The 25,498-nt window shown below is 37.1% G+C and overlaps 1 protein-coding gene across 3 annotated transcripts in view; it reads right to left on the bottom strand.

The window, feature by feature from the left end:
• arhgef39 (Rho guanine nucleotide exchange factor (GEF) 39) overlaps nt 1-4,524 on the bottom strand; it is a 48,627-nt gene extending 44,103 nt beyond the window's left edge. For 2 of the 3 annotated variants that reach the window (XM_046874321.1, XM_046874318.1), the window contains exon 1: nt 4,261-4,391. The gene's annotated coding sequence lies outside the window, so the exon portion shown is untranslated. The other variant, XM_046874319.1, reaches the window with a different exon arrangement.
• Nucleotides 4,525-25,498: the final 20,974 nt, after the last annotated feature.

The following is a 25,498-nucleotide window of genomic DNA, read 5'->3' on the forward strand; positions in this document are numbered from 1 at the left end:
ACAATCCTGACTAGTCGAGCATTAAAAGCATTAGTTCCTTTCTTGGACCACTTAAGATAGATACTGACCACTGAAGAGTGGAAACACCCCACAACATCTGTAGTTTTGGAGATGTTCTGACCCAGTCGTCTAGTCATCACAATTTGGTCCTTGTCAAACTCGATCAAATACTTACACTTGCCCATTTTTCCTTGTCCTAACATGTCAACTTTGAGGACAAAATGGTAACTTGCTGCCTAATATATCCCACTCACTAACATGTGCCAAGATGAAGAGATAATCAGTGTTGTGTTATGCCTGATTGGAATATAGGTATATATAATGTATAGTTACAGCTTAGAACATGACAAATTTAGTTTGAACTGTTCCACTTCTTAACCAATCAGAAATATTGGTATTACTTGAGCCCAGATAATACCCTGTTAGATGGACTGTCTAAACAATGAATAGCTCTGAATGTATATTTTCTTCCAGAAACCAGTCTATAGGAGAAAATAATGGCATTTGGTCATTTTTCTGAACAGCTTAAACAATTAATCTAATTAGAGGAACCTCATCCTGCAGTAAGACAATAAACCAAAACACACTGCCAACAAAGCGAAGAACTTTATCGAGGGAAAAAGCGTCACGTTTTAGCTTGGCCACGCAATTCCCAGACCTCAATCGAATTCAGCTGCATTTCAGAATTTGGGGTACAGTAAGATATCTAATTCATCCTAAAAGTGTTCAGTAGGGTTGAGGTCTGCGCTCTACAGCAGGCCAGTCAAGATCTTCCACACCAAACCATATCTACATAGAGCATGGTCATGCTGGAACAGGTTTGGGTCTCCTAGTAAAAACATGGTGTTCCAATCCTTTTGTTAGGCGTCTCAATTCTTTTTTTTTTGTTTAAATAGTGTATCCATCATCTGTTCCCGTACATTTCCTCAGCTTAAAACAAATGTAGGTGGTTAGCCAACAAGGGTGCCATGTTCTGAATTGTTTAACATATCTGAATATAGCTGATATGGTGAGGTCATCCTAGTCATTTGTCTACTTTTTTAACTAAAGTCCAAATGTTTCAGAAAAAAGTCCCTGCTGTAACAATAACTTTGGAGAGGACTGTATATTGCTATATATTCAAAGTAGTATGGAAAAAGTGTGATCGTGAACTCATGATAAACCGTATGTAGACCATCAGCCCTGTCTGAACCTCCAATTACAGGAACGCAGTTACACACATCTGACACACACGCCCCATCACTATGGCACATTCTTGATCTATGACCTAGCTCGCTCTCTGCTAAACACAGTTCCTCCATCACTCTCTCTCTCTCTCTCTTTCTTTCCCTTTCCTGGTCCCCCAGCTCTAGGGTGTCCTCCCTGCACTGCCTCATTAGTGTCAACTCTAATAGAGCATCAGGGCAGGAGAGAGGGACAACACCACCACTTTAACAGCAATTAACCCTTGTGCTGTCCCCAGGGAAGCTGGCGTCAGCCGCTCTCTAACATGGTAAACAAGCCACCTCCATCAGCGCAAACCAAAGCAGGGGGAGGCTCACTCTCTTCTCCGAAGAGCCGCGTACGATGGCTGCCAGCAGACCACTCATTAACACCTCGGACCAGTAGCTTGACTGCTAGCAAAGGTGAATTATAAAAGGTGCCATAACAATGTGCTGTTTGTCCACTTTTGTGCGGCCGAGCTTGCATAAGCAGTGCCAGTCACCCGGCCTGAGCTTAGCGCACGCCTGGCAGCCAAACAGCACAAATAAGCGAGTTAAAAAGTCAGAAGTGATAAGTACACCATGTAGCCCTGGTTATATCTACAATAAGCAAAGGCAAGATGTTTTACTCTAAATTGCATCACTTCTCTTGCACAATCGTCCAATTTTGTAGGGGATATAGCAGCATTTTTGGCCAAGTGAAGCCAATTAAAGGCCAACTGACGAGGGCTGGGGGGCAAACGGTGCATAGTAAGCAAATCAAAAGCAATCAAAGGATAAACAGGCACACTCTTAGCCGGCTCGAGTTCGAAATGATGACTTTCTGATGCTGTAATTAGGATTTATGGGCTTTTTATTACCACCTGACCTCTTGAGTTGCTTGGCAAAAACAAGATACGACTATTAAGCCTATTTGTAGACTTTATTCCATATTTCAAGATCGAAACCATATTCTCTTGGTAGGTCATTTTGATTTGTTCTATAAATAAATGCTTGAAATAAGCCAAACACACACCTATTAAAAGTTGGACGATGTTATCAGATATCAGCGGTGTTCATTCCGTTCATTAGTTTCAGAAATGTTTAAAGTATAGACGTGTCCTTTTTGAACACCCTAAAAAACTCGACAATATTGTCAAATAAATATATGCTTATTTACCTTACCAGTAAGAAAACTAACAAAAACATAATATTAAATCTAGTGGGCAGAGGTAGACTTCAAATAAATTAGAAAAGGGTGCAGAAAACAGTCACAACTGGCCACATGAAAAATGGGAAATAAAACAAGATGTAGGTTAAATTATACTTTAGGAATAAAACACAATGAAGTTACTGTACCTACTCTAAGTTTCCGAAAGCAACACGTTAGAGGGTGTTTAATAATCCCAAAGATTTGTCTTTATTAAAAGTTAACATACTTTTAATCATTTAATAGTTACACTTAATGTTATGAAACAGTGAATGAAAAATCTTCTCACATTATAACAGCTAAAAAAAAACAGTTATTCCTTTGCCAACCTCTTAATCCAGTCTCGTCAAAATTAATAAGACAAATAAAGCAGTTTCTTATGTTATCCAGAAACCACAAAGACCTCTGTTCATGTATTTAAGCAAATATCACAATTAATATCAACCAGATGGACCAAGCAGCTGAAAAACCCATGCTGCCTCTAGTTACATTCTTTTAGCAAACTTCAGTATAGTAATTAATATCTAATATTTAATATAAATAACTAATACATGGTAGGATTCCTGAGGAAGTGATAGGAAATGGACTACTAGTTGCATCAGCAATAATTTATTATTCATTGATCGATCTATCTGGAGAAACTGAGAAACTGCGACATGGTGGGTACGGCGCGGAGGCTGTTCCGGGAACACAAGGTACAAGGCAGGAACGCACTCCAATTGACAGCTATTACCCATCTATCTATAACTGGAGTGTTAGTATGCACTTCCACCGATTCTTTAAATTCTGAAGAGCTAAAATTTGTACATCACACAGTCCATCCATAAAATATCTTTCGACTTGAAAAACCTTTCTGGGGGGTATGTTTTAGCTGACAAGTCTCAGAGCTGTCATAACTTTCAGCTCCCAAAAAGTCTGGTGAAATCTGAGCTTTAAGTTTTATAGAAGAAAAAATAATAACCACAAATCTGACTATAATAAAACACTTCTTTCCTGGTCTAGTGGTATCTTCCAAGTTGGATCTAGTGGACCCCAACCTTCCTCACATAATATAGTGCCCCGATTTCTGATCACTACTGTTCCCATCTCCCTGATGGGAGGGGGTGTTTGATTTAGGATGCAATAATGTAAATTACATTCAAAACAATAAATAAAAATCAAGAAAACACACTTGGAAAATATTTTGACCATTTTTATGTTTCTCATTAGACACCTCTGATATCACAGCACATGTCTGTATAGCTTAGATTGTGAAGAGCTGTATTAGGAATTTAACTTCGTTTTTTTTAGTAAATGTGATTGTTTTATTCTATAGTTTTCATTGTACAAGAAAACATTGAAAATAAAACTGTGCTACACAGATTATAGAGAATTTATTTTTCAGCTTTGTTTTATATAAAACAGTTTGCTATGATGAAACATACATATGCACTTGTATAATCCAAATCTTTGGGCCTTCATAGAGAGTTTGTGCAGCTCTATTCTATAGGCTTTTATCATTTATAACCTGTCTGCATTAGTAGTTTTTAAGAATGTTGTCACCACACCCAGTCTATTCTCCACACTGTGAATGTACTCCGAATATGTAGACATACCAGCAGAACCCCTGCATTTTATATATATATACACACACACACACACACACACACACACATACATACATATACACACACACATACATACATACATACATACATACATACATACATACACATACATACATACACACACACACACACACACACACACACACACACATATATATATATATATATATATATATATATATATATATATATATATATATATATATATATAAATATAAACTCTATAAAACAGCTCGCAGACCATTTGCTTGCGTTTACTTACACGGGGTGAAGATGGAAAGAGACAATGGCACGATTTCTTCACCAAAACAACTCAATGTAATGAATTTAAAGCACGATAAATTCAATTAGTCCTTAAGTGTTTGTAACGCTATGTAATAAAAATAAACTCTCACTAACCTGGCGGAATGTGCTCCTTTTCAAATCAAATCCAGGCGGTCTTTTTCTGCTCTTGGTATTTCCGGGTTTGCGTCAATTTCTATTTGCTATCGGGTAAAGACGTCATGACGTCACGGGAAGCGTCTTGGGGGGGCGGATCCACTCAGATGCAATTCCGCCTATGAGAATTTATAATAATAACAATAATATTATTATTATTAATTATTATTAATAATATTATTATTATTGTGAACATGTTAATAATAATAATAATTATTATTATTATTATTATTATTATTAGTAGTAGTAGCAGTATTAATATTAGTCGTATTAATTATTACTAATTATTAAAACTATTTATAGTATTATTATTTTATCATTAGATATACATATATAACATTAATAATAATTAATGGATGAATTAATATAATAATAATAATAATAATAAATACAATTATTATTATTATTATTATTATTATTATTATTATTATTATTATTATTATTGTTGTTGTTGTTGTTGTTTTATACACAATAGAACCCCTGGTGGTCCATGAAGCATAGGCAATGATTTTGTTTCAGTGCAAGAATAGGTTTAATATAAACAATTTGTAAAAAATTATTTGGACCTAATGTTAAATTTCAGGACAGACAGACTTGAATATTCTGATTATGTTTGGAGCAGGTTCATTAAATTACTTTAACAGCTAAAGAGGTTCCTAGATGCAACAAGTTCATCAGTTTGTTACTCCACAGTCGTATAGAAAGGGAAATCCAGCAGTAATCTGCTTCACAAAGTCAAACTGTGAATGACATGATGCCATTTATGAGGAGAAAAAGGAAAGACAGAGGATGCCAAACTGAAAAGCTCTAGTTCATTTTGCAAGCCAGGAGCTAAAAGAGCTGGCACTTGGTTTGGAACAAAACATTAATTAGCTTTCTAGTAGAACTTGTTATTTCGCCATCTTTATCTCAGCTTTGTAGCTATATATAGTGAAGGCCCCCATTGTAACAGTGTTTAACAAGGTGGTCAGGGATCTGACCCCTAGCAAGCTGATAGAATATAACACATTCAAGTATTTGCAGGAAGTAGATAATTAGCTTTTCATTTTGAAATCTAAAATGATCAACAAGCCTGTGCTATGGATCAGGAAAAGTATATTAATCTACAAATAAAAATAACAAATCTAGCATAACCTTGACCTAATCTATAAAATATGTTGTCATAATGGAAATATCAACCTTGAATGACTTGCTCATTTATCTGAACAATGGCATGTGATCTTTAATAATTTTGTAATGCAATTCAGTGCTCATTTTTTGTTTAGCAACATGTTTATTTTTTGCCATTTTAGGTGATTGTTTGTACAATTCTCAGAATCCTGATCGAATAACTGCTAAAAAGGATGGGATGTGTGCGTGTGTATGTGCTTGTGCATGTATGTCTGTATGTGTGTGTGTGTGTGTGTGTGTGTGTGTGTGTGTGTGTGTGTGTGTGTGTGTGTGTGTGTGTGTGTGTTGTGTGTGTGTGTTTGCAATTAGCCCAGATTCAGACCACCCAAAGTAAAAACATAACCATCCTTTCACATCCCTACATTTCTTACCCTGTACACCCCAAAAACCCACAAACACACAAGCAAACTTGTCACTCACATTAGCAGGAACACTGACATCTAGTGTTGTCTGTATGAAGGTAACCAGCCTACACACCAAACATCAGGGCAATAAACTTTTTTGCATCCCCTTTTGCATTTGTCCAAAACACATTTAGTATTATGCACCTCTCGTTTATCTGTAGTAAATCATCACCAGACTTATATACTCTGCATATGTTAACTGCAGTGAAGACTAAGCTGCATTGCCAATAAGAACAAGCACAATTGCATTCATCTTAAATGGCATGACCTAGAGTTTTCTCTGCCAGTTTCCATACACAAACCTAATGATGGAACCATGTCCTCGATTAATGTTCGCAGCATTGATTGAAACAAATGTCTAAAATGTCAATGTCTGGAGTAATATGATCATTTCAACCAAAATATAAAATCTATATCTCTCATAAAACATACAAAAACGTATTTTTTTTCCAGCAGTTTCAGCAGACAATACAGATATTTACAAAGTCTTATGACCTGAAAGTTCCCTTGAAGCCAAGACGTATTTGATATCTGCCACTGTTAAGATATTAAAGTACCAAAAGTTGCCAGGCTGTCAATAAAAAGCATGTTTTGGCAGACTTTTATTACAATGTGTGATGATCTTGTTAAAACCTCCATTTATTTATTTATTTGTTTGTTTGTTTATGTATTTATTTAATCATGTTTCCAGAACATTTGGTATTATAATAATTGGCCCCAGAACAGACCTGTGCAAATTAGGCCCGTTTTGCCTGCAGGCTACTGAGGCATGCACAGCGAGAGACACACCACAGACAAAGGGTCCTTTTTCACCTGAGGAGAGAGGAGAGGAGGGGAAAAAAACTGGTGCTGGAGTCGATAATCTACACAAGTAAAGCAAGTCTCCAAGGTTTTTCAGACCCGTGGTGCATTATTCATCCTCACCATTGCCAGAGGACTCTTAATTGACCCTTGGTCCACGCAAAAACTTCACGAGATGAAAGAATGCAGTGTTTTGTAGTGCAACTTTTTTTTTTGAGTCCTCTCACTCCAGTCCAATAATATTGAATTTCAGCTTATGAATCATTCAAAAGATAGATAAGTGAAGGTAACCCTGCGCTTGAAGATGTCATGAGCGGCAATGCTGCAGCAACAAAAACACATTTAATTACTCAGAACCAAAAACAAATCCTGACTTTTTAATCATCATTTCACTTACAGCCTTGCCTTGTCATAGCTGCTGTAGCACTGGGGCTGCTAATATTTCTGTGGAGCTAATGTAATAAAAAAGCAAAATGTAGAATTTTGTTGGAGGTATATAATGAAAAATGATTGGAATGCTGCGAGAAAGAATTTCAGAAGCAATTTGTCGGAATGGTCCAATGTCTATATTTAGTGAGCCTGATTAGTCTCTAAATGTATCAGTGGTCCGGAATCTGAGTATACAACACAATGTGCTTATTAACCTACAGTCCCAAATTTGTTGTGTTTATTAAAAAATAGTACAAGAAAAAAAAATGTGACCTTTTAATGAGGAAGAAGCATAGACTACTTCACACTTCCTACAAGAAGTAGCCAAATAAAGTGAAAAAACTTGCCATGTGATTGCAGCAATATTATTATTATTATTAGTAGTAGTAGTAGTAGTAGTAGTAGTAGTAGTAGTAGTATTTATTCTTCTACCATTTCTTCTTCTTCTACTACTACTTCTTCAGACTAGAGTGTCAACAACAGCCAATACAACCATCTGCTAAAATGTTGTGAGATTTGGCACACTGATTGGGCCTAATGAACATTCTGGCCAAATTGGGGCCAAGTAGTGTTAACTGTGTATCTCCATCATTGGGTAAATCTGGCCCTAATTTGGAAGTACACTTATGTCTATCTATATTATCTATCTATCTATCTATCTATCTATCTATCTATCTATCTATCTATCTATCTATCTATCTATCTATCTATCTATCTATCTATCTATCTATCTATCTATCTATCAGGTTATTTTAAATTCTATACAATTAGCTAAACAACTGACTTTGACGTTTTGGTCATAAATAATAATACAAATATATTGAGGATAATGATATTTCTGCATATGGTAAGGTTAATTAAGTATAAGTAATAAAGTAAAGCTAAGCAAGCTACTTTAATGTTTACTCTATATAGACAAAGTATTGGGACACCTGACATTACCAGCCACATGTAGTTTTTTTTCGCAAAATATTACCACAAAGCTGGTTGCACACATGTTTACAAGATGTCTATGGATGGGTTGCCATGAAATTTTCTATTCATTTGAACAAGGAGACCCGGTCCCATTCCAGTATGAAAATGCACCTGTGCCCAAAGCCAGCTTTAACACTGCTGAAGATTTTTGGGATGAATGTTTTTAAAGACTGTAAGAGTCTACAGTCTTGGTTGTACACTGATTTTGCCATCTATTTGGTATCCATGTGGAACAATTCATTGCAATGTTTATATTAGTTTATCTCAGTCGTGTTCTCGTGTTCAATATGTGGTTGAATTGTACAATTTAAAGTTCAAGTCAGTGATTTTGGTGAGAGCTAACTGAGGCTTTGGAAGTCAAAACAGACACAAAAACCTTATTTCAGCTTATCCCCAAAACACACTTAGAAACAGCAGTGGATATTTCAAAAGAAATAAATAAATAAAAAAAGCCAAAGGTTAGATTATTTTTCCAATATTTTTTTTTTCTTCCAAAATCCTTTCAAAAGAAAAGAATTACATTTTATATTTTACAGTTTTATTAAAAAAAATAAACCATGTTCCACTAAAAGCATAGGAAATAAATTATAACAGTGCAATTAATGCTTAGGTTTGAGAGAGTTAAATTAAACCAAGTGTTTGGCCCTGGAAAAAAAAAATAATAATCATGTGCAAATTATTAGACACACAAAAAATGGAGTGACTCTTCAGTTGAGGAGGGCCATTGAAAAAGTGTAGTGCTTGCAAAACCCAGTGGTTTTTATGGATAATGATAAACTGTCAAGGCTGCAATTGCCATAACTGCAGGATGGCTTGGTTTTATGTGTGTCAATGAGGTTTGCTCCTAATTGACGATGGGGGACGCTAACTCTCTTGAAAGCTGTCATTCAGTCATCAAGCATTAGAATGAGTGAGTATTGAATTTGTGTGCAGTGTGCACAGCGTTTGGGAATCTCCGGTGTTGTGCTTATGACATGGTGACGTCCATCACTGTTGCATTTGTCAGAGTTGGCTACTTTTGGGAATGGAAATCAGAAGAGGAAACTTTTTTTTTTTTTTTTTAAAGCAGCATTCCATGGCGAGAGAGTCCGCCTGTCACACTCTCACTAGACAACAAATCTGAAGTTAAACTCCTAAAATGACATTATGTGTCTGTGCTGCTTGTTAACAGTTGGAGGAAAGAGTGTGGATATGTATGTGTTATGCTTGGTGCATTCCTGCAAGTTCTTACCTTGGTATTATTTGGTGCTTTCATTCACTCTCATTCATCCTTAATTCATTCTTAACCCAGAGAGAACTTTAGGATACAAAAATCAGGATGGGTTTAAAAAAAGGACATACATAGTTGGATTTTTTGCACATTTTTCCATATTTGCTTTTGACACACAGCAAGACACCAAGTTTCTAAGTATCTCACAAATTTACTTTTTGGTATTTTTGCGTAGGTGGATAAATTCAGTTATATCAATTATATACTTTGATATAGTTACATAGTGACATTTAACTTTACCACAGTCATCCACTTTTCCTGAAAGAGCTTCTTGAATTTGACATTTTGGAATCATACGCATGCACAGAAAAAAACTTACTGAGACTTTGCTGTGTGTGTGTGTGTGTGTGTGTGTGTGTGTGTGTGTGTGTGTGTGTGTGTGTGTGTGTGTGAGAGAGAGTTTGTGCTTGCATGCTTTTTCTGTTTGTAATGGACATATAGATCAAAGATTTTAAAAACAACCTATAGCATAGCCTTCAGCAAGCACTTAAATGAGCACTCATTTAAATTTAAAAAGGCTCCCCACTTGTGTATTTTCTTTCTGTACCCGCTTTTCTATAACAGGTTTTTAGCTTTATATTATTATATTATATTCGTAGACCCTGACCTATCATGCTGCTTTGCTAGAATAAAGTTTATACTCTTGATGGTAGCTACTACGAACTTCTGGAAGTTTCTCTGGATAAGAAAGTCTGCTAAATGAAGCAAATGTAAATGTGAACTCACCTGCAGACCTTTAAGAATCTCCGACCAGCTCTTAAAAATGAGAACAGCCCTGCAGTCACCAGAGGCCACAGGGATAAATAGGTTAATTGTTCAATGTTTTTAAATTGCAAAAATATAATAATACATTGTTTCATTCTGTTGTCTTTCTCTGATTAGTGTTAGGTCCAAGCAATCTATGAACTTTCCAGAACAATCTGAGACTAAATTCCCCAGAACACACTGCAGTTAAACTGCTCCTAATCACTACCCATTTGCTTCAGACTTCTCAACACATGTTCTTAATCTTACACACTCACACACTTTTTATATGAAGACTCATTCACAGTATATAGTGCCTGTCAAAGGTTTGGAAACACTTAGTCTTCTATCGTTTTTGAGACACATGCATGTTTATTTTGTTCTCATGGACTAAACTAGATAGAAAGAAAAATCACACAATATATGGACAGTGAATGATATGAAGAAAGTTCTGTTCACAAATGAGCCCAAATATGACATTTTTTACTGCAAGAGAAGAACTTATGTAAGAAGGTTGGAGACTCATTCCGTGTGGAAGAAATACTGAACCAACATGGCTTCCAATTCATATTTCAACACCATGCAATTCCGTCTGGACGTCTGTTATCAATCATGGAATGGCCTGCCCAGTCAACACAACTGAACTGCTCTGGGAGAAACTGAATCCAAAGTCAGAAAGAATTTTCAAACTAGTGAAAATTACTATTAGTGACTATTAGTGCTGTTAGCGCTGTCTTAATGAGGATCATTTTTGTCGGACATAGTGTAACTGTGCAACAAATTGTTGTACATACAACCAAATAATCATTGGTCACCAATAAATTGATAGCTCAAATGTAAAAAAAATTCATATAAACACCTGATTTAAATTTTATTTTGATTAAAAGGTGTGGTGCAGATCTAAAATCATCCAGTAAATAGGAAAAACATAAGCCAATATTTTCTCCCTTCAGATTGTGATGAAAAACGTACATGTAGAGTGCAGTGGTCTCCACCTTTCTCAGGTTTGGTGTGAATGCGATAACACTTGCACTATCTATAGAAATGCCCACTAGATTTAATCTCTGTTTGGGATGATATTTTTCACACATCCATAACTCTTTATCAGTACTGATTGAGAAGACCCATATGAAATACAATTGTAGGTGTAATGAGCACAATTAATTATTTATTTTTCATTCCTTTTTCCCCAAAAAAGTGTTTGGATAGAAAACTAGAATTAGAATGAGCACAAATTGTCAAATCAAAATATCATTAACACAAAGGGACAGATGCCAGAACATGCTTAGTGCGTGGAGAAAGCATGGCATCAACCTAGGAAAGAATTACAGACACACCACCTATCTGCCTTTAAATGTGTGTGTGTGTGTGTGTATATAATTTGGATTCACTAAGTACCCTTAATACAAATAATAAAATAAAACAGTTACTACTGTCCGTTTTATAGCATTTAACAAGGACCTAACCTTTTATGGATGAATGGGTTCTGTTCAGCAGGGGCTTCGAATTTCATGGTTTTCCCACAAATGAAGTAGCCCAGAATACTAAACATGAAATAACACATGTAGCATACTGCCAGATGGTGGAAAGAAAAGTCCAGTCTGAAAAGTGACCCACGCACAAAACCAGTTCCATTAAACAGTACACAAACCAAACTAGCCACAGATGATGGTGAGAAATGCCATGGCTGGACAAATAAGAAGTCCAGACGCTTGGGACGACAGATTTTATGTCTGGATTATTGGCTTTTTATTCACGTTGGTTCAACAGACAAGTAGGTTCAACAAACTGTAGCTGTATTCAGAGTTAACCTTCAGTTGATGCAGCCTAAACAAGAAGGGCTTTATATTCCTTTTTTCTTTCTTTTTTCTTTTCAAATGAACCACAATACTATGCGCCACATTGGAAAACAGACGGTAAAAAAACAAAAGATAAACATACCTGCACTGTCTGAATTGATTTTTAATTCCATTTAGAGGTTTGTATAGAAAGGCATTTTCCTAATCTGCTGTGCACAGTTATTATTTTGATATTGTTTTTTAGTTGGTTTGTGTTTTCAAATTAAAACAATCTAGTAGACTAATTTCACAGCGGTCTGGATAAGGCATCCCAGGTCCCCAAAAATCCCTTGAACACCACATCTTATAGCTGAAATATTTGGCAACAAGTTTTTCTGACAAAACAGCATCAGGTCTGCATAAAGACTATGGCTATTACTAGTTGCTGACATATGTTAATACATTACATTATGTATGGTTTTATAGATTGATGACTTTATTTATTCCAGGCAACCAAAAGTATGGGAGCGTTTATTTGGCCAGTGGGATATTTCAAATTAAATATTACATTTAATTATTGGAATGACATTATAATAAAAATGGTAAATCTTGATTTTGAAAGCATTATTAGAACGCATGTTTAGAAGCATATGTCAATATTAATGATTCTTAAATTTTCTTTGTTGCTTAGAAGTTGACATATTGACATTTTAACAATTCTTTGTTACATATGAATTGATGAGAGAAGTCCAACATTGTTTCTCTGAATGTTTTATAAAAGCTGGAGCCTTCCAACAGCATTAGCACATGTAAACCAAAAAGAAGCAGTTGATTCCTTTCACTGCTGCCTTATTTTTAGCTTTCCTTTACCTCATTACAATGCATTTATCCTCCTGAGATATTCTGTCTTTTCTTTCAAAGTGATTCTATGCAAAGAAGGCCTGGGTGTGCTCTTGTTTCATTTGAACATATTATTAGCACTCTGCCGTTCCTGATATGTCTGTTTTAATTATCACAATTCGCCTACTTCATCTGTGACTTCACAGTGTAAACACGGTCCACGGAAACTCGTTCTGACTGCTGAAAAGCAAACGTCTTCGTGAAACAAATGTGCTAGAAAATGTCGTCGACATTTCCCCTAAATGCATTTTAGCAGGTTGTTTTTTTTTCTCTCTCTTTCTATCTCCTCCACTTCAGGACATGCTGTATAGCCCTTCTTATCCCTGCAGTCTTTTGTGCACTTTAGGTCACACACAGTCGCTAATGTTTCCTGTACGTATGAAAGATAACATGTAGGTTGCAGTGTGGTTAATTAACTGAGTGCTCTCAAAAGGCCGTCCTCAGGGATCTGCGTCACAGATGGTTACCATGTTTCAAAAGACTTTGTCTGTGCCAGAGTTTACAGAGCCTGGAGTTGTAGCTGAACCTTCGGTTCGCTGTGGGACACTTTGTCTTAATAATTCTTCATGAAACAATAGACCTGTGTATGTTAAAAATTTAAACTATTCGTGGATTTTTTTTTATTTCACAATATTTTAGATGCTGCAGGCTTTATAGACATGTGTACATATTCTGAAGCTTTTTTGTTAAGAAAATATTTAATGGAATACCTTTAGGTCTTTCTGGGCCTGTGTGAAGAAAAATCAGCACTCGTGTAGGTTTAAACAGCATGCTTAATTTGTTTACACTAATCCGGTTGTGAAATAGGTTTAACGCCATCCTGCAAGACTTCATGCAAAAGCAGGATTGTCTGTATATAAGATGTTTTGCTGCATCTCAGGCTGGTGATTGGCAGTGCCGTTCACTGGGTGAAATGTGATGACAGAAATGTGAGCAGGTCAGCCTACTTATTGCCATGAGCCGTGTTTGCAGCATTACCCTTCTAGCTTGTTTTCCTCGATGCACAGCCAGAAACAAGGTGCCTCCTCTTTCTAATGATTTCTCCCAGGCTCCCCGTACCTCTCCACGGCTAATTCCCCTCAGTGCGCTCTATGCTTTTAAACTCAGCAGAAAGCCTATTTACCCACAAATTAAAGTACAGCATCGGTGTGGTGCTGGTTTCCCATGCATTCTGGAGAAATAAAAAAAAAACAGGGCAATTACTTGGAAAGAGTGCACCATGGGAATAGTGCTCATTGCGGGAGTGTGGGTGCGAGAGCCGAGCCTGCACGAGCTTCCACTGAGAGAGAAAGAGAAAGTCACGCTGTATGTAGGAAAAAACTTCTTTCCTGAAGTCAAAAGGAACTCGCACATCCCCAAAAGCGTAGAGAAGGTGGAAAAGAACAGTTTTTTTTTTTAGGGGAATGCCTTGCAGGTTCATTACATCATGGGCATGGAAAGCAGCGTTGCATCTTAGGACAGCCTGGTTCCAGTGGGGATTTCTTTGTTGCCTTTGTTTTGGGTGTAGATGTGCAGCCTCCTGGGACAGACCGGGGAAGAAGGGATTGGGGGACGAATGGGGAAATAGTATGAACTTTATCTTCATGAGATTTTACCATTTTTTTCATAATTCCAATCCCAAAGCTCACTTTTAATGTTGTTCGATACATTGGATCTTTAGGAAGAAAGGAGAAAATTTTGTTTTTGTGCTAAAGTTTCTTTTGGAGAAGTCTGGCCTCGAGGAGAAATACCTTAAAGCATTTCATTCAATGGGAGAAAATTGGAAAGTGCATACCTTAGTACCATCAGTCTTCTGTAACAAAACTAGGAAGAGTAGTAATCAGATATGTCATGATACCTATTTTTTCTGATACTGATACCACTGTTAAAATGCTGACTATTAACTGATACTGGAACTCACACGATATTATTTTCTTAAAAAACTACTCAGCTTTTATGTGTTTGAGGTAAAGTTCTTCATTTTATTTCTTTTACTTAAAATCCATTTGCACTGTAAATGTAATAAAGATAATAAAGTGTGTGTGTGTGTGTGTGTGTGTGTGTGTGTGTGTGTGTGTATACATATATATATATATATATATATATATATATATATATATATATATATATATATATATATATATATATATATACAGGGTTATTCAAAAAGGATGAACCGATATCATGACATATTGCTTAAGTTCAGTTCGTCATGGAATGAGTCAGTGACCATTGGAAAGAGGAGTTATCTAAGTTGATTGTGAGTATAATACTTGTGAAAAATCTGTACACTGTAACTTCCAATGAGGAGATATTCATCACCACTCAATTCTGTTTAAACTCATTACAGAATTATTTTGACTCCATTTGACAACCCAGGAGAATACCCACAGATGCTACACACAGCATTCTGAGCGCAGGAATTTGAACTAAAATGGCAGTGCTACCTGCTGTACCACCATCTGACTGCTTCATATTTTAAGTTCAAAATGTAATTTGTGTACATGTGCTTTTCATTTTGTTTATAAATTTCTGCCTTCATCATTCTGGATGCTAATAATTAAAAACCCATGCTAACAAGTTTTCTATCTTTGGTTTCAGGGGGAGGTGGTAGCTCAGTGGTTAAGGCATTGGGCTTTGGTTCAGAAGATCACAGGTTCAAATCCCACCACCACCAAGCTGCCACTGCTGGGCCCTTGAGCAAAGCCCTAAAAAAATCCCTCCCCTGCTCAGTTGTAAGTCGCTCTGGATAAGGGCGTCTGCCAAATGCCACAAATGTAAATGTTTGCTTTGTGTTTAAAGCCCTATTGTTCTTTTTTTTTAAATCTTCCATCAGTTAGAAATATGACATCCCCTGAACACTGGTGTTCAAGCATGCAGCCTATAGCAAGTTATTTAAATATCCCTTGAAGTTAAACTAAATTGAAATCTAACTTGCTTTATTTTCTAAATGAATACGTCAAGGTCTATCTGCATAAGTACGTCATTAAAGTTTTCAGTTTATAAAAGCGATTAAGATCTAGGCTCAGCAGTAAGAAACATGCAAATAAAAAAGCATAATTTATATGTATCCTTTTTGATTTAGGTGCTAAACATTCATTCAGATCTCTTTCCTTAAGCGAATGGTCAAATTGAAATATTTAATTATAAATCATAGCTTCAATATAGTTACTGTATAGGAACATGCATGATGCAGCATGGTAATTCATTTTCGTCTTCTTTGTCTTGATTTCTCGAACCGTGTATGCTTGCGCGAGTACAGCGGCTGAAACAAACTGAACGAAAGATCACAGATTCTTTTAAGCCTGCATCACTGGTCTTACCGTCCCTTTAGCCACTTTATCATTGATTCAAATTATATATCTGGTAACCCCTGTGCCCTCTGTTCAGATAGCTTTTGACTGTAATAAATTGCCTTCTGAGTTTGTACCTCATAAATGGCTCTTAAATCGAGATCTAGAGTGGTCTGATGATGTTTTAATTGTAACTCGCCGAATGTATTAACCGTGACCTACAGGCTTTTTGTGGCAGTTTCCATTCAATATGTATGTGTGTTCCGACACTTTGGGGTTTAAAAAGGTTAATTAACCTCTGGTGGTAGACCTTTCCTTTGCACTTAAGTTGGTCTATGTCCTGATAGTACCATTAACCCCTGCCCTAGCCTCTAAACCTCTTCTGTCGTTACCCACATAAAAGCTATTAAAACTTCCTATTGATTCCTCCATCCTTCCTCACACTTGCACTTTTTCATGGACAGTTTGCTAGTTTTATTATCCTGCGAGCTCAAAATGCTTCCCAGAACGACAAGTGGAGACTGTAGCAAAGCTTTTGAGATGTTAAATGCCGTAATTTAAAGCTTTTGTATTGTCTGCTTTTACAGTCAGACGGGAAGTTCACGGTAGCCACATGGCCTGTATTATGGTTGGCTGTCAAAGCTCAAAGGTACACACATAAATGTGTGCTCTGTAGCTTTGTGTAAGGCCTCTGAATGAGTCTGACCATAATTGATTAAAACACTCACCAGCCGCAAGGTGTTCAAACATTTGTTAATGGAAACAACAACCCAACAACGAAATCTGATGGAGAGACAGGAGTTGAAAAATAGCAGTGTTGGTTGTTTATGAGCAGACATCAACCTGAAGCCCTCTTTGCTCTTCCTTTCTGTCTGAAACAATAAAGCCCAATTAGCGGCGCCCTCGCTGTTTGTTCCGTTGCCGTGGCAACAGCATTGATTAACACTTCAGCAGTCTCCAAATTAATGAAGTAAAAGCTCCAATAAACAGCTACTCAGTTCACATCAGTGCATCTGTGCAGCTTTTTAAAGCTGCAATATTCATTCTAAAAACAGAGGAACACATTTTGACCCAGAATTCGCAGTACTGGTAGACCTTGGGTTTTTTCTTTGATTTTAAAATTGCGCATGTGTGTGAGTGTGTGTGTGTGTGTGTGTGTCTAGGATTGTGATACCATTCAATTATGTTAGTCGGTTCTTCTTCCAGCTTGAAAACATTTTCATTTTGAATTGTGGATTCACAATTAACTTATCCTTGTCCTCTAGAGTGAGGTTAATCACCAATCTCCCTGGCATTGTGCCCCTTCAGCAAAGCCGCAACAACATTCAGGTGTTTTTAGCTCCCTCCTTTATTTTAATCCATTGATCTAGAATAGATTTGTGCTGTAGAAAAAGAAATGGCCATGTCACCTTGAATGGTCAGAACCTAATTACCACCTGGCTACATGGCCAATTGTGGATTGTTCGATGCTGTTTAAACTCCAGGGAAGGAGAGCAGACAGAAGCGTTCGGCCTTTGGCCAGCACTAAGCAAAGAGCAGAAGTGTTTTAAAGCACGCCTCCACACATGCTCTTGTAATCACCATTGATGTGGGTTTAGCGCAGCACTCTGCAGGCAACACAGCCGAGAGAAACATTAACTCCTATTAACTATAGCCTCTCGCCAGGAGTGAAGCATCTGATCAAAGGTGTAATGCTGGGCGAATCAGAAATTGCAGGCTTTGTTAGGAAATCAGAAAAGTAGCAGGGAATGAATTATGCTGAGGATTAGCAACATGCTACAAAGCAAAGAGATTTTGAAAGATTCAGAGCCAAGGGCTGGAACAAGTAGGCACTAAAAGTTTATTGGAGCCACAGTGTCAGTTTGCATTTACTGATGTAGTCAAGGTGCTGTTTGGTTGTTGAACTGTAAACCGGAGCTTACTTATCAAAATAGATACAAACACATGGTTTATTTTTTTGTAAATAAATTGCAACAGGACTAGCACAAAATACATGATGACATGTTCTTGTATAAAGAGCTCAGCTGGTCAGTTTCAAATAGTAGAACTGGCATTAATTATAAAAATCTTTCAACAAAATTTAATTTTAATTGTAAAAACAGTTTACAATTTAAAACAACTAAAATATCTATTTAATTAGGAGCAAGGAAATGAGGCCTATAGCCAAAGGAAAAGCTCTTCTGTGTCTTTGGTACCCAGTGCACTGCAGTGGCTGAGCTGCATTGTTGGAAGATTTCCTGCTTAGTGCACGGTGCTAATGAATGAGGATAATTTATATATAATAGATAACAATAAAAGTGGTATTAGTTGGACATCAATAAAGAAAATGCAAAAGAAAAACAAAGGCTCAAAATTGCATGGTATAATCAACAATAATGTCTAAAGATTCTAAGACACAATTGGGAATAAACACAGGATTGGGTGGAGACTAAACAAAAAATGCAGGCTAAATGTTACAGTAACTATTGTCTTTTTTGTCATTTTATATTCTTTGAGCTTTTTCTTTGTAGAGCTTTTGTGGCATTAATAAAAGTAAATCAGCTTTGTTATGAACATGCTTTTTATATGATGATTTTATAGATTATTGACAATCCGCAGCATGTTTCGGTAAATGTGATAAAATCACTGACACTGGAAATTTTGTAAATCTGCTGAAAATTTTTTTGCAGTTTTGTTTACGGAAACATTTCACAACTTCTTTTGATAAATACGGCTCATTGTGCAGCTCAGTGCTCAGTTTTGAAGAAACAAGCTTTGCCCCACATTCAGCTTTAAGCCTCAGCATGAGCCGGTGGCAGTCCTCCGCCCCCCTTTCACCGTCCATTTAGCCCAGTTAATTCAAGACACACGCCAGCCGTAACGAAGTGACAGGTGGGACGCACGGCAAGACAGCGTGCTCGCAAAGGTTGACTCTCATTAGGTCTCCAAAAGCCTCTCCGACAGACACTCACAGCTGCTGCGCTGAATGTGCGCCCATCCACACCTGCATCTGTGAACTGCAGTGAGACAGGCAGCAAGAGCAGCGCAGGCACAACTTAAAAGGAAAGAGAGAGAAACAGAGTGAGAGAGAGAGAGTGAGCGAGAGAGAGAGAGAGAGAGAGAGAGAGAGAGAGAGAGAGAGATCCTTAAGTCGGCCTGTACTTTCGGGTTCCCTCCTGACGAAAAAAGCAATGGGGAAACTTCCTATCCTCAGTCGCCTAGCAGGCCTAACCCCTGTCAGGCGAACGCTGACACACTGTGCACTCCATAGCATGCATTTTATATTCTCTAATCCCAATTAAAGTCCAGGAGGAACAAGGGAGAGAAAGAATCAAAAGAGAAGCTGTCCCAGAGATGGGGTGCAGGCTGGTGGGGGCGAACCAATTATTTTGAAGGGTATTAAGTCATCAGATTTACTTTTATCTTGATTGCATTGTGGAAGTCGTGCATAATTAATGGCGGGAGCTTATTAGGAAAAGATGATTAGGCAAATTACACAGGTGTCGGATGCATTTTTCATGACGAATTTTGCCGGGACAATCCTGTATTTCCATCTGTTCTGCTCCTATCAGAATGTCACTGCAGGCGAAATTAATGCGACGGCATCGATAGCAAACAAATGAAAGGCTGGTGGAAACACAAAATAAAGGAAAATAAATGAGGCTTAAAGTTTCCCGTTGCCATAAACATAAACGCAGCAGTATCTTCTTTAGCGACAGCATAATTATTATGGCTGTAGGAAGAATTCGTATTAAAACAGCTTTTTAAAGGCTATTTGGGATTTCTGCTTCACTGCTTAGTGCACAACTCAGCAACTGATGCAGATTTGTGCATGGATAGTCTCAGGTCATTTATTTACCGCTTTCTGTAATGACACAATCAAGGCTTTTTTCTAATTAGTCCATTGTAAGGACAGAAGGTGAGAAAACTCAATGCTGCAGCTTTTTGTCATTCTGTTGTCCTCGCTATTTAATGGTAATCAATTTCATTAAACACAGATATTGATGCTCAGGACCTGCACTTAATCCTAGTTCTTTTCCCATCCTATTTACAAAAAGTGGTGTTGAAACAGACTCGATAAAATGTCTTGGCAGAAATTTTCTTGACTTTGACTTTGCTCCTAATAACATAGTAATGACATACATTAAACACTAGTGCAGTCCCTGAAAAAAAAACTTTGCCTGAAATATTTCACACCACTCAAGCTGGACATCGCCTGCTTTCCGTTTGATTTTCCTTTCCTGTGTTCCCCATGGACCACTTCAAGGACTGCTTCTGATCATTACTGAAACACACAGCTTCTGTTCTTTCGTCTGGCATCAGTGCCATTATGAATTCAGATTTTGTGTGTTCTGCAACTTCTACATGTATGCTATACCACGGTTATTTATATGTTCTCTGTTCACACCTTGAAAAAAAATTCAGGGTTTTTTTTGTCTTTGCATCATATTCTCAGTGTAATCTAATGCCAAGTAAGCACACTTGTTTAGTCTGGATAGGTATTTGTTTATGCTCCACCATGTTCTCACTTGATGTTCTAACATGTAGGTGTGAATGTTAAACCATCTGCCTCACTATTTTGCTAAGACAGAGGTGAATGAGTTGATCATTACAGTATAAGGAAGCAACACCTGGTCTCGGTTTCTACAAATAAACCAGCGTTTTTTATTATGATTGCCATGACAGAGAGGTGAGGAAAAGATCTGATGGATAAAATAAGTGGACTGACATGTAGTGGAGGTGAAATTGGATGTGGTTGCTGTCCCTTGGCATAGGCTGAGGGTGGCGCTGATCTGTGTAAACAGCCCTATGCCATTTCCATTTCGTTTTTTTCCCCTGCAAAGCATGAAATTAAAGCTATTTATAACCTGGACGATAATTACATTATACTTATTCCATCGTGATTAGATTCCTGCTTTTTATGATACAATGTCACAGTTTTAATTAAAAACGTCTCTCAGGCAGAGCGGCTGGCCAACTGGGCTGTTTGTTCATTTGCTCTCATTTGCAAGGGCCTCTCTCTCTGATTTTCATGCTGTCACTATCATGCTCTGCCGAAACCTACAGATTTACTTGATTGAGATTACAGGAATAAAAAAAAAATCATAATATAAATGCGAATAATTTGCGTCAGACCTTTAAACCTTATCTGATATTTTTGGCATGCGGCTATATTCAGTTAAACCTCGAACCATCTGTCAGTCTTTTAGCATTCACTAATTAACATGTTGGGATTTTGTTGGACTGCAGCTCATGATTCATAGTTTTGATGATTCACATTGAATTAGGAAGTAATTTACAGCATGCGAAGAGAACGGAAAGAAAAGAAAGAAAAGGAAAGAACGTAGGCCGTAAAAAAATCCTTCATGCCTCTGCAATAATTGTACTTTCTAAACCTTAGCGCAAGGTTTATTTAACAAACGTATACCTTTAGGATAGAAAACCCCTTCTTTTCTTTTTTAAACTTGTTGGACTGTTAGAATTATGAAACATAAACTCCCAGGGTAGTTAAAGAAAGTTTTGAGTTAATGTTAGCAGAGATACTTGTAAAAAAAAAAGAGAGAGCGAGAGAAAGAGAGAAAGAGGGGGATAGAGAGAGATAGAAAAAAAGAATGTGAGAATACCCTGTAGGTAGTGTGCACCGAGACCAAACTTAGGGCGAAGAAAGAAGTAGGCAATACTTCCTAAATATTTAATGGCTGATATATACTCAATAATAAATTACTGATTAATAAAAGATGCTTACTTGTCTTGATTAAGGTGTGTGTATTCCCTTCCCCTGATGCCAACATGCCTTTGATTCATATATCTGTGTGTGTGCAGTGCTTCTTCCTTTCTCTATTCAACATTTCCACTTTATGTAGCACACTTGAAAAAAGAACGGCTCATGGCTGGGGGGATGTTGTACAGAAATAAGCCAAAGAAACGTTTCGCCGAAGGCATTGACTCAGGGCATTGTTAGAAGCTGAGGCCACCCCGGATGCTCATTCATGTTTTATAGTGGAGAGACTATCACTTTAAATGTGTCCCTCTCCAACCAGAGTGGGTATGTGGCACTGGGAGATGGAGAACGGCGGTAATTAATACCTTGTGGATATCCTATGTTTCTGACGATCAATTAAATCATGCAAAACACTCCTAATTATAAAACCCCCCACCGGATGCCGAGTTTCTCACTGTTGACTGCAAATGTCATGACAGTGGTGTGAAGTGACAGCACTTATCCAATTATTCATATTTACCAGTTGTTTGTCTGCCTATGTGTTGTTGGCTTCATCGAAAACGAAGTCATATACTATAAATACACAAGCATAAGTCTTTTAAATGGAAAGCATGTTCAATTTGTACAAGGCTTCCTGCTCAGTGTATCTGGTGATGCTGCTATGTATTGTAGATTCAATCAGGCCAAGCTCTTCAGCACAAAACTGGCACAACATTTTGGGATTTTGGGCTTTATATCTGAGAATATTTTTTGTGACCCACAAAAATGTGCATCATTAAAGGTTACTGTAAGCGAAAATTTGCTTCTGCTCTTTTAAAGGGTTCTCCTCCAGGGTTCTTGGGATATTTCCGGGAACTTAGGTGGCTACAAATTCTCCCTGAGCGAAGAGCCATCTGGTGCATTTAAAGAAGTTTTGTAGGGTTCCACCAAAGGGACAAACCAAAGACCTTTCGGGTTCTAGATTTAAAGAGGAAACAAGTACAAAAAGAAGATAAGATGTGATAAAAAGCTGATGATACGCTTTAAAAAGGTTTTAATGCAATGCTAATCATTATACGTATAACAAAGATATGCAGGACATGTCTGTTACCACAGAGGAGACTTTTTCCATTCCAGCCATAATAGATATTCAAGTCAGATAACATTAAATCCAAAGAGAGGAGACTAAAAGGGTAAAGCAAGCAAGCAACATATATGGCCTTTAAGGTGATGTTAAAGGTAAAGCAAGCACTGCAACTTAATATTTGGGCACTAAAGGTTGTGCACCTTCTCTTGACAAGGGCTCATGCAGAAGCGTGCAGGTTTGACAGTCCCTCAGCAAGTGCCCTTCGTCAAGGCAAAACAGAAGGCCAGTGAAGCTTGTAGCCTGCAGAGCATCTGACCTTTTTACAAGCAGTTCACGTATTTGTAAGGTGATGTTTGGTAGACCTGCAAGCCTAAATCACAAGACTGTTGGTTTTCCCTGCAGTATTTGAGTTGAACGGGAAATCTAAAATGGCGGTCGTTGTTGAAAGGCCGTTAGATGATTAATTACGCTAAACAACAATTTGACCTTCTCGTCAGCTCCAACTCACTTTTAAAAGAAGCAAGGCAATATGAGCAATACTGAACTTATATAGTGTTGTCGGGATACAGTTTGTAGATTTATGCAGCCTGTTTTGATGAGATTTCTTTTCTGCTGCACTAATTAGACTGCACAAAAAGAATCATTTGGAATTGAATCAAAAACTGGAGAAAGATAAAAAAGATATTCATTAGATGTTAGTAAGCTGGCCATGAGATAAAATTCTTACCATTATGAAAAAAAAAGCAGCATCTTTTGAATTAATTGTGCTCTTTCTATAAAATACTCAAGCAAAATCTTTGCTCTTCATTAACTGTTCAAAAACATCCTTTCATGATAATAATGAAAACACACCCTTCATAAACAAAGCCTTTACTGGGATAAAGGGCCATTTCTAAATACAATGTAGACTGAGGCATGCAACAAAAGCTCTCCTGTTAATGGATATCAGTTCCTTCGTGTTGGAATGTCTCATTAATGAAGCTTTGAACTGAAAGCCCTCCTCTGGTTTTGGAGGCCACACAAGCATACCATTCCTACGAGTGCTCCTCATATGCCTGCCTGCTTCACTCGAGTTTAGTAGAAGATTACCATATGAATCTCTGTTAATTAACAACACCAAAATGGTAGACCAGTATTAGACTATCAACTATCAATTTTAGTTCTACTACACAGTTTTAATGCTGAGGAAAATGTCTTTTATGGATGAAAAATATATCTGCTTATTTCTGCTTTATCCATGAGATATACATATATTGAGATTCTTAAGTATCCTGGACTGTCCTTAAAATGTATCCTGCATTCCATGGGTACAGATTTAAACATGTTTCATGCTTAAGGCTCATTCCATAAGCAGTATATTATGGCTCATTACCTACACATTGATAATATTCAATAATGTTTGTGAAGTAGAAGTTTTGGAATCCCTTTTCCATCTGCTCCAGCATATAGTATTGACAAATCCCACCATTTCAAGCAGGTATACCTTTTTTTTGTACCTATCCCCAATATTTTCTAATAAAAATTGAAAATTTGTCAATTTTTAGTCCAATCCCAAATTATAGCATTTAGTGGTAACTCAGTGGTTGGAAGTCATATTCAATACAGCTGTGCAATACTGCAGAATATTGTGGACAATAAAACAAATAATTGATACCACATAGCCATGACCAGGATAAAGCTAGTGTAGAAAACATATATATTATACATTAATAATGCATTATTTGCAAACACAATATCTTACTAATAACAACACCATGCAGATTGGTCATCTGGGTTTAAGGGATTTAGGGATTAGGGGTTTGCTTACCTATTATTATAACAATTTCTATGGAATCATAAGAAATACAAACACATTTTACTTTTTCTCAGTTTTTCAATTTAATTTTTCATGAGATCATGTTCAATTCAAGTGAGTTCATTTTTATTTGTATAGCGCTTTTAACCATGCACATTGTCTAAAAGCAGCAATACAGAGATAAAGCAGTTATATAAGTTGTATAAAACAATGTATAAGTTTAATGCATATGTTTATCCATAATGAGCAAGGCAGTGGTGACTGTGGCAAGGAAAAACTCCCCGAGATGGCACGAGGAAGAAACCTTAAGAGGATCCAGTCTCAAAAAGGAATCCATCCTCATCTGGGTGAATGTTGCTCTATAGACGCTTTCAAATCTTTATATGCTCATAGGACACTCTATATTATGTCCATAAAACTGCAATAAAAAAGTAAAAAAAAAAAAAAAACAGACAGCTAGCTGCACAGCAGGAGTTTTTGGTCCTTTATTAACTACAACTTCTACTGAGCAAACAGCAGACACCATTAGGTACTTATCAAATATGCACTCAAACAGACTAGAATAAAAAAAAACCTGGTTTCTCCAGTCAGGGCTCTGTTGCTTTTGGCCTGTGGAACAGTTTTCTGTGTCTCCTGCTGGTGTAAAGTGTGGAAGGGGAGGTTGGGCAAGGGGAGGGCGGTGCACACAATCACACATCCCTAATAGCTCAATCTGAGACCTGCCAGCATTTCTATTTTTAAAAAGCAGTCCCTGCAC

Source organism: Silurus meridionalis, chromosome 18 (assembly GCF_014805685.1).
Source record: "Silurus meridionalis isolate SWU-2019-XX chromosome 18, ASM1480568v1, whole genome shotgun sequence".
Classification (NCBI taxonomy): Eukaryota; Metazoa; Chordata; class Actinopteri; order Siluriformes; family Siluridae; genus Silurus; species Silurus meridionalis.